Source organism: Cricetulus griseus, chromosome X (assembly GCF_003668045.3).
Source record: "Cricetulus griseus strain 17A/GY chromosome X, alternate assembly CriGri-PICRH-1.0, whole genome shotgun sequence".
NCBI classification, from domain to species: Eukaryota; Metazoa; Chordata; class Mammalia; order Rodentia; family Cricetidae; genus Cricetulus; species Cricetulus griseus.
In genome coordinates, this window is record NC_048604.1 from 88583487 (window position 1) to 88596496 (window position 13010).

General features: G+C 37.1%; 1 pseudogene; it reads left to right on the forward strand.

The window, feature by feature from the left end:
- The first annotated feature begins 1184 nt into the window (after positions 1–1184).
- On the forward strand, positions 1185–2396 carry LOC100768778 (annotated as a pseudogene).
- The last annotated feature ends 10614 nt before the right edge of the window (positions 2397–13010 follow it).

Here is a 13010-nt window from a genome sequence, read left to right on the forward strand (position 1 = left end):
TAAGGATGGTTCTAACCAAGCTAAGCCTAGAGACCTGAGTTCTAGCCACAAAGCTCATGTGGTATACACATACAAAATAGATGAATGCAATATAAAGCTTCTGCATATGAGAAAGTATGAACAGCTAACCTTTGTAAGACTGACATATTAATATGATGATTACTGGGTCCATCCGTTTTCCTGAAAATAATATAATTTCCCTTTTATGGCTAAATAAAATTCCATTGTATATATGTGGCATATTTTCTGTATCTGAGTTTCTTCTGATGAACATCTATCTAGGCTGATTCAATAACAAGGTTATAGTAAATAGTGCTATTGAACATGTGTATTCAAACGTCTCTACTTTATTCTCACTTAGATGCCTTCAGAAATGCATAACAGTAGCTGGACAATGTGGTAGATTTAGTTTCATTTGTTTCTGGGGCACCTCAATACTGAGTACCATAGTTCCCAGTCCTCGGCTTATGTAACAGGCTCTTGCTATATAGCTCAAGCTGTCCTTGATATGGCGATTCTCCTGTCTTTTGCCTCCCAAGTGCTGGGATTGAAGACATTCAAAACTATTGCTTAATTTCTTGGGAAATAAAAATGCTAAACTAAGCATCACAGTGTATACTTGCTGTCCCAGTATTTGGGAGACAAAGGCAGGAGAATCGCAACTTCAAGGACGGTTTAGACAATGTAATCAGTTCAAGCCTGGGATACATGAGACCTTGTGCAAAACGATGCATAAGTAAAACATTAATATTAAAATGCACTAGAGTAAATCTGGCAAAATGTTAACATTGAATATATCTTAGTATGGTTATGTGGGTGAATTTTAAAATTGCTCTCTATATTATTTCTATGCTAGAAGCAGCCCATAATTAGAGATAGAAAATAGTTTTTTCTCTGCTCGGGGAGTGTGTCCGTTATGGATGCTGATAATGTGTAAGGAATCTTCTGTAGTGCAAGTTCCCTAATCTGTTTTACTGAAGGCCCTTTATTTTTCTTTTCCTTTTTTATTATGTATCTTTATGGGGAAAGGAATCCTGTACATGAAATTGGTTCTCAAGGAGGCCAGATTAGAGGGTCAGATTTTCTGGAGCTAGAGCTATAGGCGGTTGTGCTGTCCAATGTGGGTACTGAGAATGGAACATGAATTCTCTGCAAGAGCAGTATGTAATCTTAACCACTGAGTCATGTCTCCAACCCCAAAACGCGTTCTTTTCAAGAAGAGAGTGAGTAATGAGTGCTTTAGAAACACAGATACAAAGTACTGCTTTAAAGAATAGTGGTAAACTCTCACAAAAAATATAATTGCTGTTAGTCATACTACATAAGTGAAGACTTAAGTTTATAAAGTTTAGAATGACAATCATCCTTAAACTATCACACGTTTGATAGCTGGGAAAGGCAATTTATATCCTCAGGTGTTCAAGTTGGGATGTATTTCTGGGGTCTGTTATGCCATGCCAACATTAGAGATTAACTAAAATATTCATAGAAAGAACTCATGAGACAGAAGGTCCTTGTAATCAGAGATAAGATTTATTACAGCTATTTTAATATTTCTAAATCGTTCGGGGAAAAGACAGAGAATCTTGGAATCCACATTCAGGCTTCTGATGTAGAGCACCATTTTTCCCACCAACAAAAATGCAAGTATATGCATATAGTATTTCTGATTCAGGAAGGTCATTTAGGGCTCAATTTAAGATTGTTTGTTTGTTTTTTGTAGCCCATACTGACCACCAACTCACTACATAGCCAAGGTTTTTGCTTTTTTGTTTTTTTGTTTTTTGTTTGTTTTTTTTTTAATGGAGTTGATAGTCAAAAAGTTCAGACTAGAGTCCAGAGCGAACGAGCTGGAGGCTCCTGGACGGCAGGAGCAGAGCAGTGCCAAAATCAAAGGAACTTGTTTCTTCAAGCTCTTCAGGCAGTGATTCTGACAGTGAGGTTGAAAAAAAAGTTAAAGAGGAAAAAGCAAAGTGTTCCAGAAAGACCTGCAAAAGCCTGGTAAGACTTCTAGAGCATTGGCATCTTCTAAGCAGAGTAGCAGCAGCAGAGATGATAACATGTTTCAGATTGGGAAGATGAGATATGTCAGTGTTCGGGACTTTAAAGGACAAATTCCATTTGATTTTAGAGAATATTGGATGGACTCAGAAGGCGAAATGAAATCAGGGAGAAAAGGCATTTCTTTAAACGTGGAGCAATGGAGCCAGCTGAAGGAACAGATCTCTGACATAGATGATACAGTAAGAAAGCTGTAAAATCTGAGCCATATCAAACCTGGACTGTTGTAGTTGTTCCAATCTGTCTTTTTACATTGGCTTTTGTTTTCTAAATGTTGTTTTCCAAGCTGTTGTATATTTGGATTGCAGAACAATTTGTAAGGTGAATACTTTTTTAAAAAATGTGCATTATTAAAATGTTCTGAGTGAAGTTAAATATCAACTTTATTAAAGAGGATTGCTTTGTGTCCCCTATCTAGTGTAAAATAAAGTCATTACAATCTTAACTGCTGTAGCTTTTTTTTGATTAAAAGACTAATTTACTGTTTAAGGCCAAAAGAACAACCTTTATAGGCATATAATTGACTCAGCCTTTACGTTTAGAAGGATTTGTATTGCATTGAGCTTCTTAAAGAATTGCTTTGTGAAATGCTTCCTCAAATCTCTTCCTTTCTAAGCAAATTTGTTGAATTTTCCTCTTCACAGCAATGCTTTACTTTTTCTTCAGTTACCCTAGTAACTTAACTTAGTTCGTGTTCAATTTTTACATCACTCTTTACTTGGATATATTATGCTGGTTTGGAAAGTCAAACTGTCATTGTTATTGCCTCCTAAGTCTACTGTGTTAAATATTAACAGATAGTTGTTTGGTAACATGGCTTGTATGAGAGCTCCAATCAAGTGTATGTCATTACTCATAGTTCTGTGTAGGTGTTACTTAGTCTACAGAACATAGTGACTTTGATGTCTGATGAGCTTTCACTTAGTAAACATATTCACACTGGGATGATGTCTGTAAAGTCAGATACTAAACTAGATTAGACTTTAGTTAAAAATTGGAAACTTACTGGCTATTATATTCTAATAATGAATTGGTTATATGTAGACAAGTCACTGAGCTTTATTGTCATTGTAGGTTATGTGAACAGTTATTAAGACTTGACTGTTTTAATCTGGACAAGAGACTTCTAGACTTGATGCTAAGTTTGATACATCCTGTTCATTGGTTTTCATTTTAACCACAATGATAGACAGGCACAGATGTTAAGGCTGTTGCCCTAGTGAATAGGGCAGTGTTCCTTAGGGAAAGAAACTCACCACACTGAAGAGACCTGGCCTGTGATGAGAAAAGAATTTTCTTGAAGCTAAATGGTGTGTACATGATATTTTGGTGACAACAGTATGACAGTGGTAGGCAGAATACTAAGTAACAAGGATGGTTTAAAGACATGTAAATACTAACTGCCAATCAGGGGGCTGCCATGTCAGAATTGCATTATCTTATAACCATGTTTGGTTCTATTGTCTAAACATTGTATAGAATTGTCAAGGATTTAATTAAAAATCCATCTGCCAGGCCTCATTAACCTGCCCTCCCACAGATATTCTTTAGGTAATTTTAGTGTGTTACTGCAAATTGATAAAGAAATCTCACTTATTTTGCCTTTATAGGTACCAAAGTGTTCAATAAATTATTTATACCTTACTCATTCTTGAGGGATACTCTCCTTATTTGGAACATAACGTGTGTTGCATTTCATTAACATAATTAGTTTTGTAAAGTATTATTTTGCCATTTAGAGAAAGGATAGTTAGAACATAAAACTTTAGTTTTAGTGTTGATGAAGAGGGAATAATAGGTAAATTTGAATTCAGAGGTGTGTATGCATTTTAACCATCTCCTTTGGAGAGATCTTGCTGTCATCTGTTACCTAGGCATTACTAGCTGCTTAGTATAATAAAATCTCCATGTAGAAAAGTTTCTCTGGCATAATTTGCCAGGTTAATAGCTAAATTTACTCACTAATAGCACAGACTAGGTAGTATACCAGAGTTATTAAGCTTTTTCTTTACGCTTGTAGAAAAAGAGAATTAGGTTAAAAGAGTAGACTAACTCAGATTGAACAGGAAGATATAGTCCATATGTTTTGTGTTCAGACTCTTTTATTTCCTCAGAAAATGTCTTAGTTTCTTTTTTGTTGCTATGACAAAGGTCCTTGACAAAATAGTACAAGGGAGAAAGGGATGATTCCGACTCACAGTTCAGGTTACAGTCAATTTTTGCAACCAGTCACAACGGCAGGAACTCCAGACATCTAGACAGACACATTGCATCCTAGTCAGGAAGCTGAGAGCCGTGAATGCATGCTCAGTTAGTTCCTTCTCCTTTTCATTTAGTCTTTGGCTTAGCCATGAACTGGTGCCAGGTGGGCAGGTCTTTCCACCTCAAAGGAATCAAGATAATGCTCTAGACATACCTAGAGGCCCATCTTCAATATAATTCTAGATTCTGTTAAGTTGGCAATTAACACTGACCATCACAATAAGATTTCTCCAAGAAGGAGGCATGATATTTTGAGGCATAAGTATCTCATTTACTTTGCTGAAATAATTAGTATCTGTTTGAAGGTTTTGCCCTTTAATATGCTTAGTAGCAAGGCTTCCAAATGGGTTTTTCTCTTTGTCTTTTAGAGTAAAAGCAGCCTTTGACCAATTTCTAGTGCCTGTGGCATTTCATTTAAACAAATCACTTAGAAAAACTATATTTTGTTTTGCTTCACAAATGCTGAAAACTTGGGAAGTACTACCTCCTTACCTAGTCAAGATCCTGTGGTAGCCAATCTGTTCTGCATAATGCCTTAGAGACAGCAACTTAGAGAAAAATCATGGAGGAAAATGCATCCTGGCCTGGCTACAGGGGCAAGGAGAAGGGACTGAACATTTATGTAAGTGTTTTCTGACAGGAATGTTAGCACAGTGCTTGCCATAAAGGCTTGAAAATCTTACAAACTGTTGAGTTATATTTAGGTATCTCTTCAGGAATTCTTTGTGGTTCATGGTTTATGGAAATAAGGTAGTGAAACATTAAAATTATTTAAGAAAAGTGTTTTTTCATATAAACTGTAGTGTAAAACATGCATATAGTGACAAATATATAATTCTATAATTGAGGAATGCCTGTATGCTTTGTTTGGTACATCTTCCATGGAGGTGTCAATAAACCTAATATGCCACCGGTGAATATTTTAAATGTTGAAATAAAAACAAGAAATATATTATATATATATATATATATATATATATATATATATATATATATATATAAAAGTTCAGACTCTCAGAAAAATATCACATTGCCCCATTGTTTGTAAAATAGTCTGAGGATTTTAAGCACCATTATCAACTAAGAAAGGTTAGGAATTTTCAGCACACACAAGTTTTCAGGTACTAGTAGTTTGAGATCTGCTATATTAACTGGTTTTTTGGCACAGAAACATTGATTAGGAACTCAGAAATTCAAATAAAATTTGCTAAAGTACCCAGAAGAATAGAAAGAGTCAGTGAAACCAATAAGGTGAAGCCTATTAAGGGAAAGCAGGAGCTTACCACCAAAGTCCAAAAGACTGATTACTAGTACAGGATTCAGTAGACCGAGTTTGATAGCAATTAATGTGAAAAATATCCAAGGGGTTTGTTGTTCAATATCAATTAAGAGTGGTAACTGAGCCATCAAAAAAAAAAAAAACTAATGTAATCTTACTCTACATTAATGTGAGTGTTGCGTGTAGATCAATACAGTTAAAACTCTCAATGTATTATGAAATTTTTGAACAGATTTGGGCAGATATATATCTTTATAAGGTGTTTTCTGATGCAAATTGGAATGCATAGTCCAATAGTCAGTGTAAGTTGCTAGGCTGATGCTGGCATCTGACAAGTCTTTACATTTGTTGAATAAGGTTTTGAAATGTGGCAGTGAATTGTGGTTTCTTACTTTTTAAAAAATGTGGCTTGATCTGGAAGACTTTGGACCAATACTGACAGATTTAAAGAAACAAAATCAGAATCACTACAAAAACCAAGGAGAAAAGTCTCACTATGGAATTAGCTAATTTTCACATGGAAGTTAATTTTCAATAGTGGCCACATCCATGTGACTTCGTTTATGTCTAGACTGGAAGACCAGTTGAGCCCAAAGAACTCCAGATTCTCTGTTACTGAACTTGTAAATGGCAATCTGTACCCAGAGCCAGGTCTGGCCACCTCTCCTCAATAAGCTAATTAAAAATTGAGCCCAAAACACCTAGAGAACCCCGTAAATCTTACTTGTCCCCTTTCTATTAGGTGCCCTACCCTCTCCCCAATGGCAGGCCCACTGGTTTGCTCCAGTATTGGAACATATGGATCTCCACTTATGTATATCCATGGCAGTTATCATGGTAGCCTTCAAGCTCCCTTTGTCCCTATTTATAAGTGCCCATCATGCATTTCAAAGTCTATGCTAGTATTTTGATCCCTCTCATCCCTGTCTCTAAGCAAAAATCTCCCAGACTGTTTCATCTCACACCCCTCCCTCCACAGATATCCTTTATCTTTATTACTCTAGGGATTTTTCTGCTTTGCATCTCTTTGCTTTCCCCATAACATCCACGGCATTTAGGAATAAATGTTCCCTTTACCACCCATGGGCTGACCATTTGGTTACTATACTGTGTGCCTCTTTTACATTTCCATGGTGGCAAAAGTTGAATAAATCTCTTTTCTGAGTTCTACTTTTAATCTGTATCTTTTAATTGGCATATTGATGATGGTCAGTTGCACAGGTTGCAAACGCAAAGTTTGATAACATAACTTTGCAATCAAGAATGTGTAAAACTATGGTCTTATTAGCTTGAATATTTTCCCTTATACCTATCTTCTACATATTTTGTATTAATATCTGAAGCAAGAGTGGTCTTGGTTCAGTGTTTCTGAATTTTACTCTGAATGTCACATCAGGCACTACGAGAAAGAGCACAAATACTGTGAACTTATTTCACAACATTTTTCATAGAGAAGAGCTCTAAACAGTGGTACCAGTATTTATCCCTGGTGCATAAATTGGATTTTGGGAGCCCATTCCCTATGAAGGGATATTATTTCAGCCCACATACACAGAGGAGGGCCTAGGCCCTCCCCCAAATGATGTGACAGACTTTGATGATCCCCCATGGAAGGCCTCACTATCTTTGGGGAGTGGGGGTGGGTTGGAAGGATAAGAGGGAAGAGGGATTGATATGTAAAATAAGATTGTTTCTAGATTTTAAAAAGTGATACAAAATTTGCAGCTATAAACACAAACTCACTATATTATGGTTCTGTAGGTCAAAAGCACGGGTTGAGGTTGAAGATAAAATGTCAACTGAGAGCCAGATGGTGGTGGTGCACACCTTTAGTCCCATCCATAGGGAGGCAGTGGCAAGTGGATCTTTGTGAGGTTGAGGCAGGCCTGGCATATAAAGAGAGTTCCAGGACAGCCAGCAATGTTACACAGAGAAACCCTGTCTCCATACACCAAAATAAAAAAATTTAATTGGTGGAATGCTAACTTAGTTCTGGGTACTGAAAAAAAGAAAAGAGAAGAGAAGGGAAAGGAAGGAAGAGAACAGAAGAGAAGGGAAGAAGAGAAGAGAAGAGAAGAGAAGAGAAGAGAAGAGAAGAGAAGAGAAGAGAAGAGAAGAGAAGAGAAGAGAAGAGAAAAAAAGAAAAGAAAAAGAACACAATTGTGCATTAAGTCAGCAAGTTTCTCTGTTTGGGGTTTCAGAAAACTGAAATCAAAGTACTGGCTATGTTGTACATTTCTCTGAATATTTTGAGTTATTCTCCATCCCGGCTTAATCATACTGTCAGCAGCATTCAGTTCCATGTAGCTGTAGGCATGAGATCCTTGCTTCTATTTATTTATGTTGGGTATTATCCAGAAATCATTCTCAAATTCTGGAGGCTGCTTGAACTCCATGGTTTGTGGTCCCCTTCATCTTTAAAGCCAGTAATAGCAGGTTGTGTTTCTCTAGCACTTTGAATTTCCTCATCCCCCCATTCGACCATAACTCTCTCCTCTTGGCTGTCTGCAACTTCCATCTTCTTACTGGACTTTGCTGATCTCTCTCCTGTTTTTTTGGCCTTATCTAATTCCATTGGACCGGAAGGATATTTTTCTAAAGTTAATCAGTTTCTAACTGTAACTATATTTTGTAAATCCCTTCACAAAAATGCCTAGGTGAATATTTGACTGACTAACCAGAAAAGGATGTGCTGGAGCTTTGTAGCACCTTTAGAATACTATCCCCAACACTCCTCCTGCTTTATAAGATGAATGCTTTTCAAATTTTCCTTTCTAAATTGTTATAGTCAGCCGCTTGCGGTTTCTTTCTTTGCTTTTGGGTCTTAATGTTTTCCTGTCCTGCAATAACTAAATTTTGCCTGCAAAAGTAGGAAAGTCGGTGGACAAAGTATTTGGGCTTACTTAAAGAACAAAAAGGAGAGGGTAAAAACCATAGAGTGAGAACTAATGTGTGTTTTCTGCTACCAAAATATCTGGTAAATATGATGATCATTCAGTAGAAAACAATGTCCTAGTCTCTCATTTCTAAGGGAGGGTAAAGGGTTGCATTATGAGCACAATACTGAGGAAATGTCAGCACAAGAATACTACTGTGAAAAACTGTACATCCAAAAACTACAGCAGAAGCACTCTATGAACCTAAGATCCACTAGATAAGAATTATATCCTATGATGCCAAGGATATGAGGGAGCAGAAAATATGAGTTAGGGGAAGAATACACGATAACAAGAATGGAGATATCATAATAGAGGGAGACATTTTTGGTTTACAGAGAAATCAGGCACTAGGGAAATGTCTGGAGATCTACAAAGATGACACCAGCTAACTATCTCAGCAACGGAGGAGAGACTACCTTAAATGCTCTCCCCTGATTATGAGATTGATGACTGACTTATATGCCTTCATCCAGCAGCTGGTGGAAGTAGAAGCAGACACCCATAACTAATCACTGAACTGAACTGGAACCCAGATGCAGAGAAGGACCAGTGAAGAGCACAGAGGTCCAGACCATGCTGGTGAAACACACAGAAACAGCTGACCTGAATATCGGGGAACTCTTGCTCCCCAGTGTGATAGCTGGAATACCAGCATGGGACTGATCCAGACCCCAGGAACATGGGTTTCTGTGAGGAAACCTCAGAAATCTATGGAACCTCCTGTAGAAGCCCAGTATTTATCCCTAGCATAGGTGTGGTCTTTGGGAGCCCAGTCCATATAGAAGAATATTCCCTGAGCCAAGACACACGGGGTGGGCCTAGGCCCTACCCCAAAAGAAACGAAAGACTCTGATGACACCCTATGGAAGGCCTCACCATCCAGGGGGAGCAGTAAAGATATGTGACAGATAAGGTTTTAGTTGGGCGGGGGTAGGGGAGGACGGGTGGGAGAAGGGAACTGGGATTGTCATGTAAAACAATCCTGTTTCCAATTCAAATTAAAAAAGTTGAAAAAAAAGGGAAAAAAAAGTTCCAAGAACAACATCCATCAATCTAACCAATAAGGGGACATAATTATATCTACATTCTTCCTATTTCTATGTGACTATGAAACAATTCATGTATTTAATTTTTGGTGGCTTTTTCATATGTTAGAAATTTACTTTTTGTTTATTGCGCCAGGCACAAAATTTTTTTCTAAGATCTTTATGAAGATCTTTATGGTAATGTCATAAAGCAGCTTCAGAAATTATTACTACTGGCACATCAAATATTTTCTCTGTAGATAATTGATTCCTTTTCAAAATCTTATTTAGAGGACACACATTTTATCTTGTCTTTAATTTTTGACTTCTCTATTTGTTTTTTAAATAAAGAATTAACATGCATATATGGTGATCTAAAAAAATTAAAAAAATAAAACATGTCTTTTCACTAGCTCTGCTTTGTCACACACTGCCAGCCTCTTTACCATCTAGGACAACTAGGCACTGCATATTTGGACTTGTCTGTCTTCTGTATACATAATTACTTTTCAAAATGAGATGCACAGATAAAAGGAACAATGGCTAATCTTGCATTACCAAAACTTATATATAGGCCCTTCATATGCATCCTTTCTTCCTCCTTCCCAAATCATCAAAAGTCTATATTGCTCAGAAGTGGTTTTACCATTCCATTTCCAAAGGACAACATTTCACTAAGTTTAAACAGGATAATCTACAATATGTACTGTTTATTATGTCCACCTTTAGTATACTTTGTGCACTTCTTAACATCTAGAAGGACTAGATGTTTCAAATGAGAACATAACATTTGTCCCCTATATACACAGTAGTGTTTAAACCACACACATGTAACAATGGATAGATCTCAAAGTGTCTTCTGCTGAGACTATTCTGGCTTCTGACCTTCTTTTTCTCCAGCCTCTCCTCTGTACCACATGACATGACAGTTACATAAACCTGGCCCCTGGGTTAAGAGAGATGGGAGAGGTTTTAGACCAGAACATTGCCATTTATAAGTGTTATTGGAAAACATTGTCTTTAGACTTTTAAGTGAATAATAGACAGTGGCAGGCATGTGTCCACATGCATACACTAATTCATAAATGTAAAAAAAAATGTGCAACATGGTCAAAATAGAGTTAAAAACACATTTTGAGGACTGTTATTTCATAGGAATAGTTATAATGGGGGAATGGAATTGATAAACTTTGTCTTTGAGCAGATACTATTACCAGGTGGTGGAAATGGATAGGAGAAAGAACAGTTCCGAGTAAGGCACTGTGTCTATTGGTTGGTTCTGCCAGTCTAGCCATTGTTCCGATGTGCATTTCAATTAATGTTGCCAAGTACTGGAGGATAAGTCCCAGCACCCAAAGGAAGGACTGTCTTCTAGGGGTGATCCTTGTGTTGATCTCACTAGAATCATCCTAAAATTAAGTATTTCAGAGAAGAGGATGGATGAGGGAAAGGCTCTCTGCTAGGACCCCACATATAGAAGACAGTAATAACTGTACCCTAGGACCCATATTGCATTTCTGGGAAGATACTCGTGTTTATTGTTCCAGTTGAACATAGAAGTCTTAAGTATTATCTGGACAGTGTGAGTTAATTAATATTGCTAGGCTGAAGGAGGCTCACAGGGCAAGATCTGCAGTGCTGTACCTAGTGTGATCTGTTGCTTTGTTTCCTTGTTAGCCGATCACTGAGGGAATGCAGAATTTTAATTTCAAGTTCACCAGTATTTCTATCTAGAGGCCTTCTGCCATGTTTGTCTTCTTGAAATTTTTGCTGCCAATGAAGACAGGACTATAGTTTTGTCAGACAGACTCAGATGGTGTGGTATATTCTTGATTATCAAAATACTCATGTAGCATGGGATTTTAGTTGGCAAATATTCACAATGTGAGGCAAAGCATAGTACATACTGTATAATTAATCTCAATTACCTAAATGCATGTACACTTGCAGCATCTAGAAGGATACATTAAGCTGAGCGGCTTGTGACTGGGTGACTGTTCTTGGCTTTTTTTGTTTCATTTCCTGTAATGTAATATTACAAAATAAATAAAAGCTTTTTAAAAGATTAAAAGATTATAGCAAGATGAATAGGCATGAAACTATTGCAGCAACTTCTACAGAGAACCAGGAAAGAGGTAGTGGTCCTTCAAGTGTGATCCCTAAACCACCAACACCACCATTACCTGAGTAGTTGTTGTACATGAAAGGATCAGAGTCCCAACCTGTGCTAATTGAATCAGAAACTGTAGTGTAACCAAGCACACTGTTTCAAGATGTTCTCTAGATCGTTCCAGTTCATGATACAGTGTTTGTAAAATCATCTCCTTTTGTGAATTTTTGAGGTCTGGAGACAGAATTTAAGCAAGGCATAGTTTGCTATTATTAAGTAAGAAATTTTCCTCTAGAACAGGGGTGTTTATTATGCAAAATCCCTGGGAATATTTTCAAACTACAACAAATTAGGATTAGACTTCATGTCCCACAAGCTCTCCCAACTCCTATCTTTTGTTTTTCTCTTCTATGCAACCTCATATCCACTATTTTTGTATTGAAGATTTCCCTTAGACTTACACTCCTACATGGTCACAATGAAACCATTTTTTTCCTGTTTAACCTTCAACTTTTACTTACCTGCCCCGCCCTGCTTTTGAAGCATTCTTGAGAATAGGTTATTGTGATTTAGAGCTTTTTATGTTCTCTCTCTCTCTCTCTCTCTCTCTCTCTCTCTCTCTCTCTCTCTCTCTCTCTCTCTGTGTGTGTGTGTGTGTGTGTGTGTGTGTGTGTGTGTGTGTGTGTGTGTGTGTGTGTGTGTGTGTTTGGAACCCAGTATGGAGCTCTGCCACTATTGTCCTTATAACTCAAGGTTTGAAAAACCAGTTTATCTGCTATAGAAATAGCCAAGTGCAGGTTAACATTAAATGTATACACAGCAAGTAAAACCTGTCTTGGTTTACTGAATTTTTATTCCTTTAGCTGAATTTGTACGGGAGGCTGACAAGCTGTTCAGTCCATTAGATGGTAAACAAACTTACCAAGAGTCAATGTAGCAAGCAGGGAGGGTTTGGGAGGGAAGTGGGGTTAAGAGCATGTTGAACTTATATGTCTGCCTGAGCACTATGAACTATCATTAAAGGGATTGAGATTTTTTCCTTCTTTTTCCTTCCTAGAAAAATTAAAAGGTTGGCATTTTTGCACTGAGACTATATGTTTCTGGTTTTTGTTTATTTGTTTGTTTTGTTATATGTAGTTCTGTAATTAAAGACAAAAATAAAAGGAATTTTTGATAATTTATAAGAAGTAACTCTGAAATATTTTTTGAGAGCTGCTTGGACATCACTTATGCTATTGCCAAACTGTATGCTATTGCCATCTCTCCAACCCTGTGGAGGCTATTGATTGAAATGAAATAAATGTTGGTATTTTTAAACTACTGAAGCCCATTTC